At 39.4% G+C, this 17,571-nt stretch overlaps 1 protein-coding gene and 1 long non-coding RNA gene across 11 annotated transcripts in view; one reads left to right on the top strand and one right to left on the bottom strand.

Moving 5' to 3' along the window:
• Positions 1-4,433, bottom strand: part of LOC125920309 (uncharacterized) — a 166,063-nt gene extending 161,630 nt beyond the window's left edge. For all 6 annotated transcript variants that reach the window (XR_007457013.1, XR_007457010.1, XR_007457009.1 and 3 more), the window contains exons 1-3: positions 4,127-4,433; positions 3,437-3,605; positions 1,984-2,124 (exon numbers count right to left, since the gene is read on the bottom strand). This is a non-coding gene — a long non-coding RNA (uncharacterized LOC125920309). The remainder of the gene's footprint in view (positions 1-1,983; positions 2,125-3,436; positions 3,606-4,126) is intronic.
• Positions 3,141-17,571, top strand: part of OSBPL8 (oxysterol binding protein like 8) — a 150,224-nt gene continuing 135,793 nt past the window's right edge. For 2 of the 5 annotated variants that reach the window (XM_049627431.1, XM_049627425.1), the window contains exon 1: positions 4,502-4,850. The gene's annotated coding sequence lies outside the window, so the exon portion shown is untranslated. Of the gene's footprint in view, positions 3,239-4,501; positions 4,851-17,571 lie in introns of those variants that run through there. The other 3 variants (XM_049627430.1, XM_049627423.1, XM_049627424.1) reach the window with 2 other exon arrangements.

Raw genomic sequence — 17,571 nt, 5'->3', positions numbered from 1 at the left:
AGGGATATTTAAGACAAATAATATTAAACAGAAATACTTAAAATCAATATGTAAATACTTTGCAAGAAAATCTGTAGATTTTTCAAATAGACTTTTTTTTTAATGTTTATTTCTTTTTGAGACAGAGAGAGACAGAGTGTGAGCTGGGGAAGGGGCACAGAGAGAGGGAGACACAGAATACGAAGCAGGTTCCTGGCCCTGAGCTGTGAGCACAGAGCCTGACACAGGGCTCAGACTCACAAACCCCAAGATCGTGACCTGGGCCGAAGTCGGATGCTTAACCAACTGAGTCAGTCAGGCACCCCAGACTACTTTTTTAATATAAAAAAATTTTAATTTATTTAAATTATTTTAATGCTTACTTTTTAGGGAGGGAGAGAGAAGGAGTACGAGTGGGGAAGGGGCAGAGAGAGAAAGAGACACAGAATCTGAAGCTGGCTCCAGGCTCAGAGTTGGCAGCACAGAGCCCAACACAGGGCTCAAACTCATGAACTGTGAGATTGTGACCTGAGTTGAAGTTGGATGCTTAACTGACTGAGCCACCCAGGAGCCCCTAATATAAATTTTTGGTTGGGTGCTTACCACATACCTAGTTGATGTCTATTAATTATTTTATTTATTTATTTATTTATTTATTTATTTAGGGAGTCTGGGGATGCACATGTGCTTGAGTGGGGGAGGAGCAGGCAGAGAGAGAGAGAGAGAGAGAGAGAGAGAGAGAATCTTAAGCAGGCTCTGTGCTGTCAGCACAGAGCTTGACATGGGGCTTGAACCCACAAACCATGAGATCATTACCTGAGTGGAAACCAAGAGGCAGACACTTAACCGACTGAGCCAGCCAGGCATCTTGTAGATGTCTATTATTTTGTTTTATTAAATTGAAGATTATTATTGTTCTACAGTGCATTTAGCCTTTGAACCACTTATCTGTTGGCTTAAATTCACTTAAGCTGATTTGTGAGATTATACTATATAACAATTTCAAAAATCTCTGTGATTTAGAACAACAAATATTTATGATTCACTCTTGCTTCATGTTAGTAGCTGCAGGTCAGCTGCTGGTGTACTGCTCTAAAGGTCAGTTTCAGTTCTGCTCCACATATTTTCTCACTCTGAGACCCTATTTGGAACACGCCTTTCTCATGGCCAGGCAGCACAAGACCAAGAGATTGACCTGAATGTTGCACTCAAAAAAGCAGTTGGCATGTGTTACATCTACTCATAAGCCATTCGTTAGAGCAAGTTACATGGCCAAGAGTAATAACATAATCTACCACAGTCTTCAAAGTTGTATTGAATACCTTATTTATGTTTGAGGTTGCTGTTAATCTTCTCTGAGAAAATGAGGATTTTAACCTAAAATCTCCATTAGCAATCTTTGGCAACATAAATGTCTAAATGGATAGGCAAAAGTAAAACAAAAAAACAGAAAACAACTTCAAGCCAATCTCTCTCATTCTAGGTCAGGGATGATGCATATTCTGCGGGAAAAATTATCGTGCCTGTCAGTGCTTTAACTGATTTGGAAAAAGAACTTCTCATTGTCAGAAATGTACAATGAATTAAACACTAGGCGTAAGAGATTCTTACTGGAGTTAAAATGGAATAGTTATAATAAAATTGGACAATTATATTAAAAAGTTTTATTAAAAATATTATTCTCAAAATAATTTTAAGAGTAGCAAACTTGCAGGGTATATAAACATAGCAAATGGGAGTTTTAGGATATTTTTCAGTTATAGCACAGGATCACACATTACAGTTTGTGTTTATGTTGTGATTACATCAAAATGCTAGTTTGATCATTTCCTGAAATCATACGATATTAGATGTGAAAGGATCTGAAAAGTATGTATTTCTCATTTGCAATGTATTGATACATCATTTTGTTGCAATCAATTGTGAGGTATGTCAAAATCATCATTCATGACAAGCAACTATTACTAGCAACAGTTAAAATACAATTACAAAAGATATACTTACATTTGTTGTCCCATAATATCTTCACTTTCATGAACTTGCATTGACTTTTTTTTTTTTTGAGTGTGGTTGATAAGAGTTATAGGTAGTCAGACAATAATTTGCGTAATCCTGGCTGTTTGTTTCCAATGTGAATATCATTCACTGGAAAAAAAAAAAAAAGGTTGAATAACATTGGTTAAACAGCATATAGTCCAACTCCCTACTTTTTTTTAAAAATTAATTTATTTATTTGAGAGGGGGGTGGGGAGAGAGAGAATCCCAAGCAGACTCTCAGCCATCAGTGTGGAGCCCGATGCAGCGCTTGAACTCACAAACTGTGAGATCATGACCTGAGCTGAAACCAAGACCTGTGCCAAAGCCAAAACCAAAACCAAGAGTTGGATGCTTTAACCAACTGAGCCACCCAGGCGCCCCCCCCCCCCCCCCCCCCAGCAACTCCCTACTTTTTATCAGAGCTTGATATGCAGAGAGTAATTCGTCCAGTCACACATCTAATTAGCAGAGTCTGTATTACACCACCACCTTGCTTCCAGAACGGTGCTTTCCGTTCCAACAAAAGACTGTTTATTTTCAACAACCAATAGAAGAAATTTGGGCTGACGCAGGAGAGGATTGTCAAGGAGATTTGCCTTATTTTACTGATCTGTAGTTTTAGTTCCCAGAGTAAAGGAAAAGAACCAGAGAAACAGAGCCCAGAGGGTATATTTTGCATGTTATTTGTGCTCCAAGAACATTCTTTTTCAAATCTATTTGATTGCAACTCACACTAAGAAACACAGGTTAAATCACAACATAGGACACACTCTTATCCTTCCCCACAAATGAAACAAAAATTTCACAAAGCAATTTCTTGTCCACACTAAATGTGTACTCTGATCTTTATATTCTATTCCATTCCAGCCTATTTGTTAAAAAATAAAATTGAATTTTAAGTCAATTTAAAAAATAGTGCTCTAGAAAATAGAAGACATTTCAATCTGATGCCAAACTCCAAAGTTACTGAGTTAGTGTCATTCACACAATAAAACTTTTCTCATATTTATTTGAACTACAAAGACAGTATCTCAGACTTCAGAACAGAACCTGTAGAATCTTTCCCTCATTGGAACACCAGCTCATTACAATATCTCATAGATTCCAAGACCCATTGTTTCTCACATTTTAACATCTCTGAATTCAAGATGTGTCTTAAAAAATATCAGTGGCTTTGCATAGTTTAAATGGCAGTATTTTTCTTTCTTAACATGAAATAATGGTGAGTCCTAAAGTCTATTTCTTAGTGTGTCATGAAATACATTGATAATTACGATCATATAGGCCAAACTCTATTGGTTATTCAAGTATCCAGGTGATCAGAATGCTTTTTGAGGTCTTGTTAAGAAAACGTAATGAGGGCATAAAACTTGCTTAAGCAAAAACCCTTAGTTCTGGGCCAGAAGGAAAAATGACTTACAAACTGAGCAAACTTTTTCATGTGCTTGCATGGTTAGCAGGGTTTGATTATGATCTTTCTGCTTTTCTACTTCCTTCATTTCTGTATTGTTACTTTCTTTCCTCTGGCGATTGGCATTTCTATTCTTTTCCTCTCATCACCAGGGGTAGGCGGGGAGAGTTCCTCGGACCTGGGTTTAAAAGGAAAGCAAGTTTACGTCCAACAGTTAGGTACTTAAAAAAAAAAAAAAGATTAGGCTTTATTTTAAAATTGCAACGAATTGCCAAATCCTGTGGATCTGTTTAAACTGCCACCAACCTAACACATTGTGAGACTTAATGACTGTAGAACTGGCACGAAAGATGCTGAACCTGACTAGGAACAAAAATAAGTTTGCTAGGCTATTTTCATCCCAGCGTGATTGAGACACACCATCCTTTCCTAAAAAAAAAAAAAAAACAAAAAACCAAAAAAACAAAAAAAAAAAAAACCAAAACCACAAACTCTAATGAGGAAGACAGTAAATTAAATGCCACAATTAACGTGGTACTAGAAATAGGAACAATTTGTTACTGCTTTTCAAACCAGACACCACGATGCCTTCTTTTTTCCTTTGTTTGTCTAAAACTTTAGTTAAGCCGAGGCTGGGGAGGCGGGTCTCAAGCTCGGGCCTCCGGGCCTCCGAGTGGGCGTGGGGTCCTGGGCCAATACCAGTGAGCTCTATTGTGCAGTCTTCTCAGGTTAGGCAGGGCCCTGCAAGACCGGTCCAGACCACACCTCAGTAGATCACCGGCGGGCGGCGGTGGGCTCGAATCCCGAAGCCGCCCTCGGGTGTGCGGAGGCAATTCGGATGCGATAAGGCTCTGGCAGAACTAGGTGTTGACAGTTGTTCCCGCGCGACTCCCTCACGGCCCGCCGGGGAGGCGTCTCCGCGGCCGCCTCCGCGCGCCGTCACGTGACGGGAAAGAGGGGAGGGGGGCTGGTGGCTGGAGCCCGCGAGCTGGGGGCGGGGCCTGGAGGGGGAGGGCGCCCAAATGTAGAGGATCTTGGCGGCTGTGGGTGCTGAGAGAGGCGGCGACGCGGCGCATGACAACATTAGGCCGCGACGCGCTCGGGGCCAGGCGGTGGTGGGAGCTGTAGCCCGAGTGGCTGCAGCGTTAGCTTTCGCCGCGGCAGTGGTCGCAGCCAGTAGCGGGCGGACGGAGGGAAAGTGGAGCCTGCCCTGGCCAGAGGACCGCGGGTCGCGAGTTCCCGCCCCCCTCGCGGGCTGAGCCGGCAGCGCCTCCGCGGCCGCGAGCCAGCGCCCTCGGTCTGGGCTCGCGCCCTAGCTGCCTCCGGCGACAGCAGCCTAGAGAAGTTGGGGTCCGCCCGGGCGCGTGCAGGGCCCCGGAGGAATCGGCCTGCTCCTCCCCGCCTCTCCGGGGGCTCCGCACCGGTGAGTGTCACGCCGGTGCCTGGGTCGGGGGGGGGGGGGGGGGGTGGCGGGTCCGCACCCCTCCGGGGGACTGCACCCCCATCCCCACGTTCTGAGCTCGGGCCAGTGGGGACTCCCCGAGCCGGAGAGTTCCTCTTTGGCTCCTTTGTCCCTTTTCGGAGTGGGGGATTCCAAAGGCTGGCGGGGGTGGAGTGTTTTGGGGCCCACAGGACGTGCGTCTGCAAACCTTACATAGCCGCGGAAGGGGCGGTGGGGGGGCGGTTGGTAAGAGCATTTTGACTGCCCCGAGTGACTCTTCCCGAAGTTTGGGCCGACCTCGGGGTCTCGCCGGAAGCCCCCGCCCGGGGGAGAGCTGGCGCTTTGTCACTTGGTGCGGTTAAGGCGAGGCTCCAGTTTTCCTGTGACAGCCCTAGAGGAGGCTGTGCCGCGCACCGCAGACCGCACCCGCCCTTGCAGAGCCGACACGGTGACACGGTGTTGTTGCTCTCAACTCAGTTCCTGTGGCCTCCTTGTAACATGGGAGGAAGGCGAAGCCTTTGCTGTACTTTTAAATGTATTGTTTGTTTCCAAGCCTTTTCTCAAGGGTGGAATCCGGTTCTAAGGAGCTTCCAATGGAGCATGCTTCTGGTTCATTGAGCCACCCACTCAAGACCAGCTGAGTGAAGCAACAGTACTTGCAGATTTTCCATTCACAAAAGTCATTTAACACACTCTTCTTTATGAAAGACATCTGCCTTGGGGAACTTGCCTAATTTCATTTTATCTAAATGCTGTTTGAAATAATAGATACCTTGGGCGCCTATTTAAACAGATGGGAAAACTTCTCTAACTTATGGTGTAAGCATATTTGCGTTCAATAGTTTAATGAAGTTTTTGCCTTTCTAATCCTAGAGGAGCTGAGTGACTTCTAATTAGTATTAGAATGTCCTATGTATGGTAGGGTTATTAGTTTTTATTTATGCCCCCTGAAACTTAGCCTCAAATTAATGCCACTTTAGGTCTTTTCAGATAATCATTTAAAACAGGTTTGGTGTGTGTGTGTGTGGTTGTTTTTTTTGTTTGTTTGTTTGGTTTTTTTTGGTTTTTTGTTTTTGCCTCCCTTAGGATTCCAAAGAAAGCAAGGATTGTGGAGAGACATGGGTGAATTGCTTGTTAGGGCTTCTTCATTCCATCAGGTGTTATCTAAAGTTGATCATGCTTAGCGACTATGGCCAATTTTTATGCTTGCTAGAACCTGTTTTACAGTGAAATTAAGATCATGCTAGTTTTATAGAACAGGTTGGGGAAGGGAGAGTAAGGGTATGCAGTTTGTCCTTTATAGAAGATATAGCTAATTTTACATGTTTGTTGCCCCTTTTTTGTTAGTAACTGTGTATGAGATGACTACAATATGCCTGTTCAAAGTGCTGGGAAAGGGAATAGATGAAACATAAGAATTACTTTTTAGGTCTTTAATTATGGAGATTAGGTTGTTGCGGTCAATTTCCATGTGAACCGTTTGAGCCACAATACGTTACAGCTGCTTAGAAATGGTTTGATTAAAAATGGCTATGGTTTATTTCTTATTGAATATTAGTGTGGTATCTGTGATATCGGAAAGATGCTGCTGTCATTTTTCAGTTAGAATATTATTACATTTTGGAGGCAATCAGATGTGTTTCTTATAGCACATTTTTGGCACTTATAAATTTGGCCTTGTTAAAGAGCAGATTGCAGAATTTCTTTAGTGAGTACTCCTCCTACATTTAAACTTGGTTTAGAAATAATCCTTCAAGAGCAGGTTCCTTAGAGCATGGGTGACAAAATAGGAATTGATGCTTAGATGTAGTTTTCAAATTTTGTGGAAAATTCTTATGCTAATAGCAACACCTGAAGTATTATATTTGAATATAATACCCCAAGCTGAACACACTTATAGCAATGATCTTGGAGCATCAAGAGTTCAAAAGTAGAAGGCGTAAGTCCTGCTTGTGCTTTGTGAATATGACGTACATGTAATGCATATATACAATTTGAATTGAAAAGCCTCTGAGTACTGCATAATGAAGGTGGCTGGGTGCAAGGAGATTGGTGGAGATGCTTGATTGGAGCAGTTGTAGCTAAAGTATCATTTTCTTGTGGATACAACTCAGGAAGAGATGTCTGGACTAACCTGTAGAGGTAGATTTCACGTCCATGTGTGGGAAACCCCTGAGAGATTTTAGATCTGTCCTTTCTATCTTGGTTCCCCATTCCATTCCCTCATTTTCTCGAAGGCATGAAGTTGAAGGTCTGATCTGAGAGACCTTCCAGACTGTTTCCTCCCTGAAAAGTTTTATCAAGTATGCAAGGGAGAAAGCTTTCTTCAGAGGCCTTGTAGGAAATGAATGCTTGTCCTTGATCATACTCTTACACCCCATGTTATTTTTACCTTTTTTAAAGTTGCAAACCCTGTAAACCATCTATGATAGCAAGGGCCTGTCTTTTTTGCTCACCATCCACTCTGCAAATGCTTAATAGTTACTGAATGAAAACATACAGTTCCAGATATATGACAGGAGAATGAAAAGGAGTGTGTGATAATGTAGTCCGAAATAGATACAAGGAGTGAGGTGATAAGGAAAGATGTTGGATTGGGAGGAAGGGAGCAGGTCATAACTGGGAAACTTTCTTAGAGGAGGTAATTCGTGAGTTAGGTTTTGCAGAAAGCTGTATATCTGAAGATAAGCAGGTATTTTAAGGGGGTAGACAGCATGAACCAAAGCATTTAAATTGGACTGGGTAATCATGGGATTAAGCACAGTGAGTCTTTTTTGGTAAATTATGAATAATTTTTCTTCCCCTTATAACTGTTCTCTTTCCCAGATAAAAAGATTGGCACACTTTATAAGAACTAAGATTTAGAGTACTTGAGTTTTGGAAGTGACAGTGGTATACTGAAAGCAAGAGCATTGAACTAGGGGGTTCAGAAAATTTGAAATGGATTTCTGATTAAATCTTATACAAGTAAGTGCCTTTGGGCAAATCACTGGGCCTTAGTTATCTCATTTGTAAAAGGAAGACCATAATCCTTATCCCATATGGTTATTGGGAGAATGAAGTTTCATAATGTGTATGGAAGTGCCTACTTCAATATCTAAGACATAGAACTTTATGTTAAATTGTTTAAAATGGATCTTTGTCTTTAGATTATTAAAAAATATTTTGGTGTATTTATCATGACCTCATATCTACTTGATCTTTGAGTTGACCCTTTAAATTACCTCTAAATTTATAAGTATCAAAATTTTAGATGCTTAGTTTTCTTTCAGTCAAGCATAATGTTTTCTGACAGAAATGAGGCTTGTTTCATTTTAATGTTACCAGGAAAAATGCTAGATGCCTTAAATTTTTAAAGCTTTAAGTAAGGGATACGTGTGGCTGAAAATCTGAGCCTTTAGGCTTTTCTTCTTTATAGAATTTGTTTTTGAAGAAATAGTCCATGCCTATCATGTCATGTGTTCATTGTTGTGAAGACACGGGATTTTCCTGCTATTAAGGAAAAAAAAATTACCCAAAACATCCTCTATGTTTTTGGTGATTTGAATGACTATAAACCATGGTGGATCTCTACCTGTGTGCTTTATTTTAGAATTCGGTATTTTTTGAGTAGGCTAATGGACTTCTGTATCATTTTTTATCTAAGCTTTTTGCTGTGGTAGCTATTTGGTTATGAATCTCAATTTTTCACTATACTTTGTGAACCCTTTGTAGTGTTTATAATCCTTGGAGCAATCTGTCCTTTGTATAATATTTGGAAGGGAATTTTATTAAAAAAAAAAAACTAGTCTGGAGTTTTGAAATGATAAAGACGCCAGTTACTACCTTCCATATTCACAAACCACCAAAGAAAAGAGGAAATGGTTTTGGGGTTGGAGACTCTTCATATAAAAAGGAGAAACTTTTGATTTAGGATTGTTAAAAACATGATGGATTCAGAAGGAGATTGTTAGAGCTCCTGCAGGTAGCTTAGTAGGTGTTGTTGCTGGTAATACTACTACTAATAACAGCTAATGTGTGTTGATTGCTATGTACCAGTTACTAGTTTGAAGTATTTGCCATGTTGGGGTACCTGGGTGGCTCAGTCAGTTGAGCGTCTGACTTCGGCTCAGGTCATGATCTTATGGTTCGTGGGTTCGAGCCCCACATCGAACTCTGTGTTGACAGCTCAGAGCCTGGAGCCTGTTTCACATTCTGTGTCTGTCTGTCTGTCTCTCTCTCTCTCTCTCTCTGCCCCTCCCCCACTCACACTCTGTCTCCCTCTGTCTCAAAAATAAATAAACGTTAAAAAAAAAAAAAAAAAAGAACATAGTGGATATAGTATTTTAAGGTGACTTGTTAAAATTTTTTGAATTCATACTTTTTTAGGGTAAGACTGACGTACAGACTTAGTACAGAGGATTTTTATATAGTAATATTTGAGGGTCACAAATCTGTGTAATTGCAATCTATCCTATTGAAATTTTTCACCACTGAAAAAGCAACTTGTGTTTTGACTGCCAAGTGCCACAGTAGTTTATCAGATTACATAATTTCTTACAGAGAAGACTCGGGCCCCTGTGGAAATTATGAAATCTGGGTAGGTAAGTTTTGATGGCGTGGGAGTATGGTAGGTCTGGGGAGAGAGCAGTCCACTCTAAGTAGCATTATCTGGGTAAGAGTAAACAGGTAGAACACCTTGAACATGAGGGCGCAGGTACATTTTTAAAGTACAGATTGGGGGTGAGGAAATTCTGAAGACCAGCCTTGCTACTGTATATTTTTGCCTGTTTTGACTGTAATAGCACTTAAAATCAGCAAGTCAAAAGTAAGGAAAAAACAATGCTGTGCATCATAGTGGGGAGTTTGTAATGGTTCCTAGCCTGTTTTGCGAGATATGGGGGCTTTATAAATATTTATTAATGATCATAGAATTACTCTCTTACTACCTATTATTTTATAAATCTAAGGAGGCCGAATAGCATAGGCTCTGGAGCCAGACTACTTAAGTTCACAACCTGCACGGCCTCTTATTAGCTTATTGCCCTGTACCTGGTCTGGTGCTGACATGGCAGAAGAAGATGGTATATTTAGGCAGAGTAGGGCCCAGAGTTTTCCATGGTTCTTATGTAGTATGAAAGAGATCTAGAAGTTCTCACATAATCCTAGTGAAAAAAATAGAAGTTAACAGAGTGGGAGCCAGCAAGCTTGTCATGAGGCTACTATTGTGAAGGGAGGGACCATGCAGTAATTTTGGGGGGAGGGGCAGCTCTGTAAGATTCAGCTCAGTGCCCACCACAGTTGGTACTCCCTCTTGCTGTAGTATAGTTAACACTGGGAAGTAGTTGCTCAGCTAGGAGTGCATTTCTGTCATTCTCTCCTCTACCCTTGTGATCCTTCCCTGCATCTAGGTGGGGCCATGTATGTGACTGATTTTCACTAGTGGAATGTGAATGGAAATGATGTGTTTTCACTTTAGCATAGAGTGACAGAAAAGCAGTTGTTCTTTCTCCAACTTTTTTTTTTTCCAATCCAAGGAACCAGGAGCACTTAAGAGGGTGGTAGAGCCATGAGATTGGAAGGATTTAGAGTCCTTAAATTACCATGTGGAAGAAAGCTGTACATCAAAGAGGAGTGTACCCATAATAGATTGTAATTTTAATGAGAGATTTTAATTGTGTAAAGTTAATGGAAGATCTGGGGTTTGTTAAGCAGCTAGTATTGCTTTAACTGTAAGCTTGGGCTGCCTAGGATAGGTAGTTGAGCTCCTAAGAATATCCATACCAGCAAGAGCTGAGGTGGGACCAAGTTAATAGATCCACTGGATATTGTTATAATATTCTCATCAGCATGTGCCGTTATGACTCTCCTAAAACTCTGAAGCCCATGAGGACCCAGAGGGCATGGATCTACATTTAGATCCATCATAATACTTCTTGTGCCCATGAATGCTCTGTGCTCAGACACCATTATAAGAATGAGAAGCCATGAGAAATGATGAAAGTTCTTTTATAAAAGTCTGAAGAGTTCCCTCAAAGCAGGTTTCTCCATCTTGGTACTATTGACTATTGATATTTTGAGCTGGATAATTCTTTGCTGTGAGTGGCTGTCCTGTGCATTGTAGTATGTATAGCAGCATCCCTCTATCCGTTACATGCCACTAGCACCTCTGCTTGATCATACAACCAAAAATGTCTCCAGACATTGCTAAATGTCCTCTTGGGGGCAAAATTGCCCCTGGTAGAGAACCACTGTCTTAACCAAGTTAAGCTGAAAGAAACTACTTTAAACTGAAAGACACTTAGCTTTATTTAAAAGACTTTTTCTCCTCTTAGGAGAGAGGTAGAGTTCATGGGAGAGGTTTGTTTCTGAACATGCAAAAAAGGAAGCTATGTTGTTTTTGTTTTCTTTTTATTTTATTTTGACAGAGACAGAGACAGAGAGAATGAGTGAGTGGGAGAGGGGCAGAGAGAGAGGGAGAGAGAATCCCAAGCAGACTCCAAGCTCAGCATGGAGCCCAGTGCAAGGCTTGATCCCATGACCCTGGGATCATGACCTGAGTCAAAATCAGTTCCCCCTTCCCCTCAATTCTTTGGCATAGTGTGCTTTATATTGTGTTCCCTATTTATCTGGAGTTGCCTCTAATTCTGCTTCAGTTTGCACTAGTTGCTTTTTAAGTCTCTTCTGGGAACTTCCTTTTGGTGTACTCTTGAATTTAATCCATTCTATTTTAGATCTTTTTTTCTAAATTTACTTGATCTTTTTTCTGGAGTCCTTGAGTAACTTCCTGAAAAAGTGTGTTTGATGGGTAAACTTCTAACTTATTCTATGTACAAATTGTCTCCATTCTATTCTAACATTTGACTGATAGCTGGGCACAATATTGTAGGTTGCAAGTAATTTTCCTTTAGAACTCTGAAAGTATTGCTTGGTTGTCTTCTAGCATCCAGGGGTGCTGATTAGAAGCCATATGTTGGCTAATCACTATTTTTTCAAAGATGATTTGTTTTTTATTCTGTCCTAATAAAGATTGTTTTTGTTTTGTTGTTGTTGTTGTTAAAGTTTATTTTTGAGAGGGTGGGAGGGGCACAGAGAGAGGGAGAGAGAGAGAGAATCCCAAGCACAGAGCTGACAACACAGAGCCCATGTGGACTTGAACTCATGAACCGTGAGATCATGACTTGAACCGAAACCAAGGGATGCTTAACCAGCTGAGCCACCCAGGTGCCCCTAGGTTGTTGTTTTGGTTATTTGTTTTAGGCACTCCGTTGTTCTTCTTGTCTAAATGAGAGTCTTCAATTCTCAGAAATGCTCTTAGGTCTTTGTTATTTTCCAACCTTCACTTTTTTGTTTGCCTATGTGCTCTTAGGTAGGCAGGTATTTTCTCTCTTGGATTGATCATCTTTGTCTCATTTTATTTTCATAGTTTGTGATTCTTTGTTCAGGGGATTTTTTCCCCTAGTTTTTTTGTCTGTTATTTTTGGGTGGGTAATCTGTGAATTTTCTTGTTCTGTTTTTCTTTTCCTATCATTCTTCTCTGTTTTATGTTGTAATACTTGCTGCTCTTAGTCTCAGAATATGTAAAATAGGTTTTTGAAACATAAGGTTCTTTTGTGCTTCTTCGATTATCTCTTATTCCATTCTGGTCACTTTCTATGTTTGTTTTTGTAATTATTATTTTTCATGATTAGTTTTCCTTATATCCCTGGTGTTTCTTGGTTGTCCATTCATGTTTAGAAAGAAGGACTGGGCTTCTGGTCTGGGTCTCCCCTCTCCCACCCTGTTCCTTGGACTGTTTTCCCTACTAGTTTTTTCTTTGAATAGGAACTCTAGCCACAGCATTTCAGGGCTGGACAGTACAGGGTAGGGCCTGTCTATTGGGAAGCATTGTTTTAGGGTACGAGAGAGAGGAGCTAGTTTCCAGCCTGTTGGCCCTCTAAATGCCAGATGAAAAGTGTTTATTACTCTGCCATCATCCTCACTTTAGTCTTTCCTAGTCATGTATCTTCTAGAAAAGCAGTGTCTTTTTGCCTCGGGTAAATGTTGCCCTTAGTTGTTTAGGTGCTTGCTTGGAGATGGGGGATGGGAAATGTAGTTGTTCTCATACAGTCAAGTAACATTTAATTCTGTTTTTCACCCCACAATTTTCACCCTTTGCCATATCGTTTAGTTTGCAATCATGCCTCTCTTGGGTCCTGTCACACATATGGGTTCCCACCCTTTTGTGTCACTCTTAAAGGGTATAACGGGCGTGTGGTTTTCTCTGCTTGTTATGTCAAGCTTTACACACACACACACTACCCCTATTTCCAATTTTAAATTTATTTGTTCTTACGGCTTTACTTCTTTCTGTATGAACTGTATGAATTTTTATTTCAATGGGATGGAGTAACTGGAAGGAAATTTTATATTTAGTCGTCTTTTATTAGAGTCCTTTTCTAGCTTCTTAAACGTCAGATATGTAGAAGTATTGAATTATTTTTTTTAAATGCAGGCTTATTCGTAGAAATTGTGATCGTGATACTATGTTAAAATATAATGATGTTTCTTCATTAGTGATTTGTATAGGTGTTTATATCTGTATGCCAGTTGGTCCTAAAACTTGTACTCCTTTTGAATTCTTGTTTGCTTCTTAGTTTTTCTGATTCCCCTTTTGTTGTCCTCTATCCTGGTTGCACATGTCATTATGATTCTCTGCCATTTCTTCTTTGTTATTTGGAAACTGAATGAGACCATTTAAAATTGTGGATAAAATATTGACTTTGCTCCAGAGAATAACGTATTAGCTTTAAGCCCATGGCTCTTGTGATATTTTGATTACTGAGAAATGTTATTTTCTGTGTCTTCACTGTGTCCAGATAGGTGAGGGCTTATTCTTTTATATTTATTTCTCTCCCTTAATTGTTATAGCTACGTTGGTTCAGTAGTTACTGATATTTTTCTCTATTTTCCTTCACTTCTACCTTATAATCTTTGGTGCTTTAAATGTTGAACTTAGGGGCGCCCAGGTGGCTCAGTTGATTAAGCATCCAACTTGGTTCCAGCTCAGGTCTTGATCTCAGGGTTGTGAGTTCAAGCCCCATTTAGGGTGTGAAACCTACTTAAAAAAAATGTTGAACTTAAATTGCCTAGCTAGTTCGTTGAAGGCCTTAATTTTTATCTCCTTCTTTCATTTTATAGTCATAAAATTTCTTTAACCTGTTCTCTTTATTTCCCATTCTTTACTGGATCTTTAGATATCAGATTGATTGATTGTAAATTATCCTCGGGAAATATGTTTAAATTTATCTATTTCTTTCCCCTCTCTTCTGTGGTATTGCTGCATTTCCCCATTATTCTTGTTAAGTTTTCTCTTATGACTTTGTAATTCTTTCTTCTATAGCTATGATATCTGCTGCTGAAATGTGTGTGTATGATTGGAGTCATAATTCTCCTGCAATCAAGTTTTTACAATTTAGATTTTAAAAATGCTGACTATTTTGCATTTGAAATCCTGTCAGAAGGGTTGTGATATGGAAGACTTAAACCCCCAGATTTGGCCTGATTATATATTATGGGAACTACACAGTAAATACTTAATTGAAATTTAAAGTAGCTTAGGAAATAAGTCGGCTCTTTATTTGCCTAATACAGGGGAGGTCAATGTTGTAAATATTCCCTAATACAGTGGACATCTATTTACTGATTATTTTATGAACTTTTTTTATATTCTCTGAAACTCTTGATTTTTAGAATTCAGAGATTGGACTAGGTAGTGGTTATAGGTCTTTTGCTTTACTTTTTTCACATATCCTTAACATTTTCAGGTATCTACTGTCACAATTAATTTCCTTCTTGATTGGCTTGTTACGGTGTCCTTTACTGTTTCTATTATGTTTAGAGTTTTGGTACTTTTTCTTACACTTCTGAAATTTCAAAATGTAATCTTTAGTATTATATAGATAATATTTAACTGTTTTCAAAGGTTTTATTGTTTGGGGGATTATGGTTTTTATATCTTTATTTTCCCAAGAATTTATGATTACGATGTAGGATTAAAAAAAAATAGCCTGTCATTACTCACAAAAAAATCGTCAGGAAAAATGGAGATACACATAAAAGGTTTATTGCTTAACATATTTAACATTTTAACTAGCAAGGTCTCATGTATTTGGTTATCTTTGTGGTTTCTTTATTCATAGTATTGTAATTCACAGCCTCTTCAAACTCAAAAGTTGAAATTAGTGAAACATTTTGTGTCTGTGGGGCAAAGTATGATTTTAATTAAATTCAGAAAATATATGCTTTTTTAGTATTCTCTAAAAATGTTTTCGTTGTCATCATATTTATTAGTTTTCTTTTAGGAACAGGATTTCAGTGTAAGAATTATCTTTATAGTTTTTCATTTTTGGTAGTCATTCTTAAAGTGTTAAAAATTGTGTTGGTTCTCATAGATCCCTTTTGAATTGGCATGCAAAAGTATAATTATGAGTCTTGGTTCTCACATGATAAATTAAAGATGATGAGTACTTTGGTTGTGGTAATTTATACCTACAATTCAAAACCCAAAAGCATCTAGGCCAGAGTTAGGTACCCAGATACTCATTTTTCTTTCATGTCCAAGGTAGAAAGCCATTCTCTGTCTGTATCAAAATATGAAGAAACTGATTTTGGGATTGAATAAGAAAGTCAATACCAAAATTTTTTTAGATTGTCTTGAATTAACTTTAGATTTTGAATTTTAAAATGTTGATCCTTGATAAGAACTCTTAGCTTAAGTATGGGCATTTATTTTACTTGTAGGAAACTAGGTAACTCTTTTGGTTTATTGTAACCAGTTACCATACTTCATAAATGAGAAACACATTCATTTTTTCCTAGTATCTTGATTTAAGATAAGGTTCATATTTTTCTTAGAAAATAACCTTTCAAGAAAACAAAATTTATGCATAATCAGGTAGTTTTAACTGTAATTTAAAATATTGTACCTAACTTTAAAAACAAAGACTTAAAATCCAAGAGAGACATTTAACCTGTAGGACTAAATTATTAATATATGATTGCCAGTATCCTATTTGCAAGCACTGTCCTTAAGTGGTCTTGATTTATTACTGTCTCAAAAATGCTCTTTGAGACCCTCTGTCACAGGCTTGGGCTACATAACATTACAAACACCAACTAATTTAGTAAACTGATGCACTGGGAGAATAAGAAACCTGCCAGAAGTATTGTCTTTCTTACTAAGTAACTGTGTGACCTTGGCAAACCACTTGGTCCTGTGGATCTTAGTAAAATTGAGAGCTTGGAACAGATAGCCGCTTAAGTTCTTTTGAGGATTCCTTGAAAATGTTAAGGGCTAGAATTCTAGTCAGATGATATACTATGTAATATAATCTTTATAATAGATGTGAAATAGATGGCATTATTCCCATTTTTAGCAATGGCGTGATTCATGTTGTACAGACTCCATATTTAAGTAGCATGCTCAGTCATGTAGCTACAAAGAGGCCAAGCCGGAAGTTGAATCTTGGCCTATCTCGTTTTATATTCATATTCTATTTAGTGAACCAAACTGCCTCCACAAGGCATGTTGTGACAGTAGACCACCAGATTTTATTCCTAAAATTTATTTCATTTTTTAATCTTTAGTTCGTAGTAAATGTGCTTATGCTTTACAGCATCTGTTATTCAAGAAAACCAGAAGTCACGGGTCAGGCCTATCCATGAATTGTGCCTAAAGTAGAAATGTGACCAATTTTTAAATATACTAGAACTTGCCTGTCTAAGATATAATTGGTATTCACAGTTATTTAGATTTATTTCAGTAATGTTGTTGTTCAGAAACACTTTTGGAACTATTCTTTCTGTGTTTCTTTTGTTTCCTCAGTCACATTCTTTTAACCTACATTCTGTGGTGGCAAATGACATTTTTTTTGAGGATGGATTTGATACGCGGAAACAGTGGGAAGTCATTCTGGACCAAGTCTCATACATAAAATTAGGGGTCAAAGTAAGGAATGACATTTTTAGTTAAAAATCAGAAGACCAAAAGGGATGAAACCTATCACTGTAATGTCACTTGGAAGGTGGTTAAGAAAGAGATTAGAAAAGAGGAGTTCCAAAATTGTTTTGTGTGATGACAACTTGGAATATCCCCTAAAAATGACTACTCTGAATGGAGTTAACCTTTATTTGGATGTAAATTCTGCTTTGTTAAAGTTACATCTTAAGATAGTTATACCTGTTCTGCTTGCCACGTAGGTTAGTACTATGCTGACTTAGCATGCACTTTATTATTGCTTTTTTAATTTTTAATTTTCTTTTGGTGGTGGGCACAGTTTAATCCACTTCAAGCAGACACTGACCCACCTGCTCAAGGAGCTTCAAAATACATTGAACCACCTAGTGTCTGTCCCCCACCTCCCCGCAGACACAGAAAGACACTTGGCTGAATGAGGTTGGGGTCTGAGGATCCAAATGCCTCCATCGTGGGACAAGGCAGCAGTGTGGGCCCAACTAGTAGTGGAGGCAGTGCCCTTTCTCCCCAGAGGAGAAGTGCAGAGACAGGGCTGAGACCCCAGGCAAGGAGGCCTCATTCTCACTGTGGTTGGCAGGGTAAGCCAGACAGGGTCCTTCCAGGTCGGCCCGCCTGGCTGTGGACTGAAGCTCTGGGGAGGCGCAGGGGCCAAGATGCCACTGGGGCAGGCTAGGCAAGGTGGGCAGCAGTGCCCTTGGGTCCTGGGCA

This window comes from Panthera uncia, chromosome B4 (genome assembly GCF_023721935.1).
Source record: "Panthera uncia isolate 11264 chromosome B4, Puncia_PCG_1.0, whole genome shotgun sequence".
In the NCBI taxonomy this organism is placed as follows: domain Eukaryota; kingdom Metazoa; phylum Chordata; class Mammalia; order Carnivora; family Felidae; genus Panthera; species Panthera uncia.
This window is presented reverse-complemented; position numbering and strand designations above follow the sequence as displayed.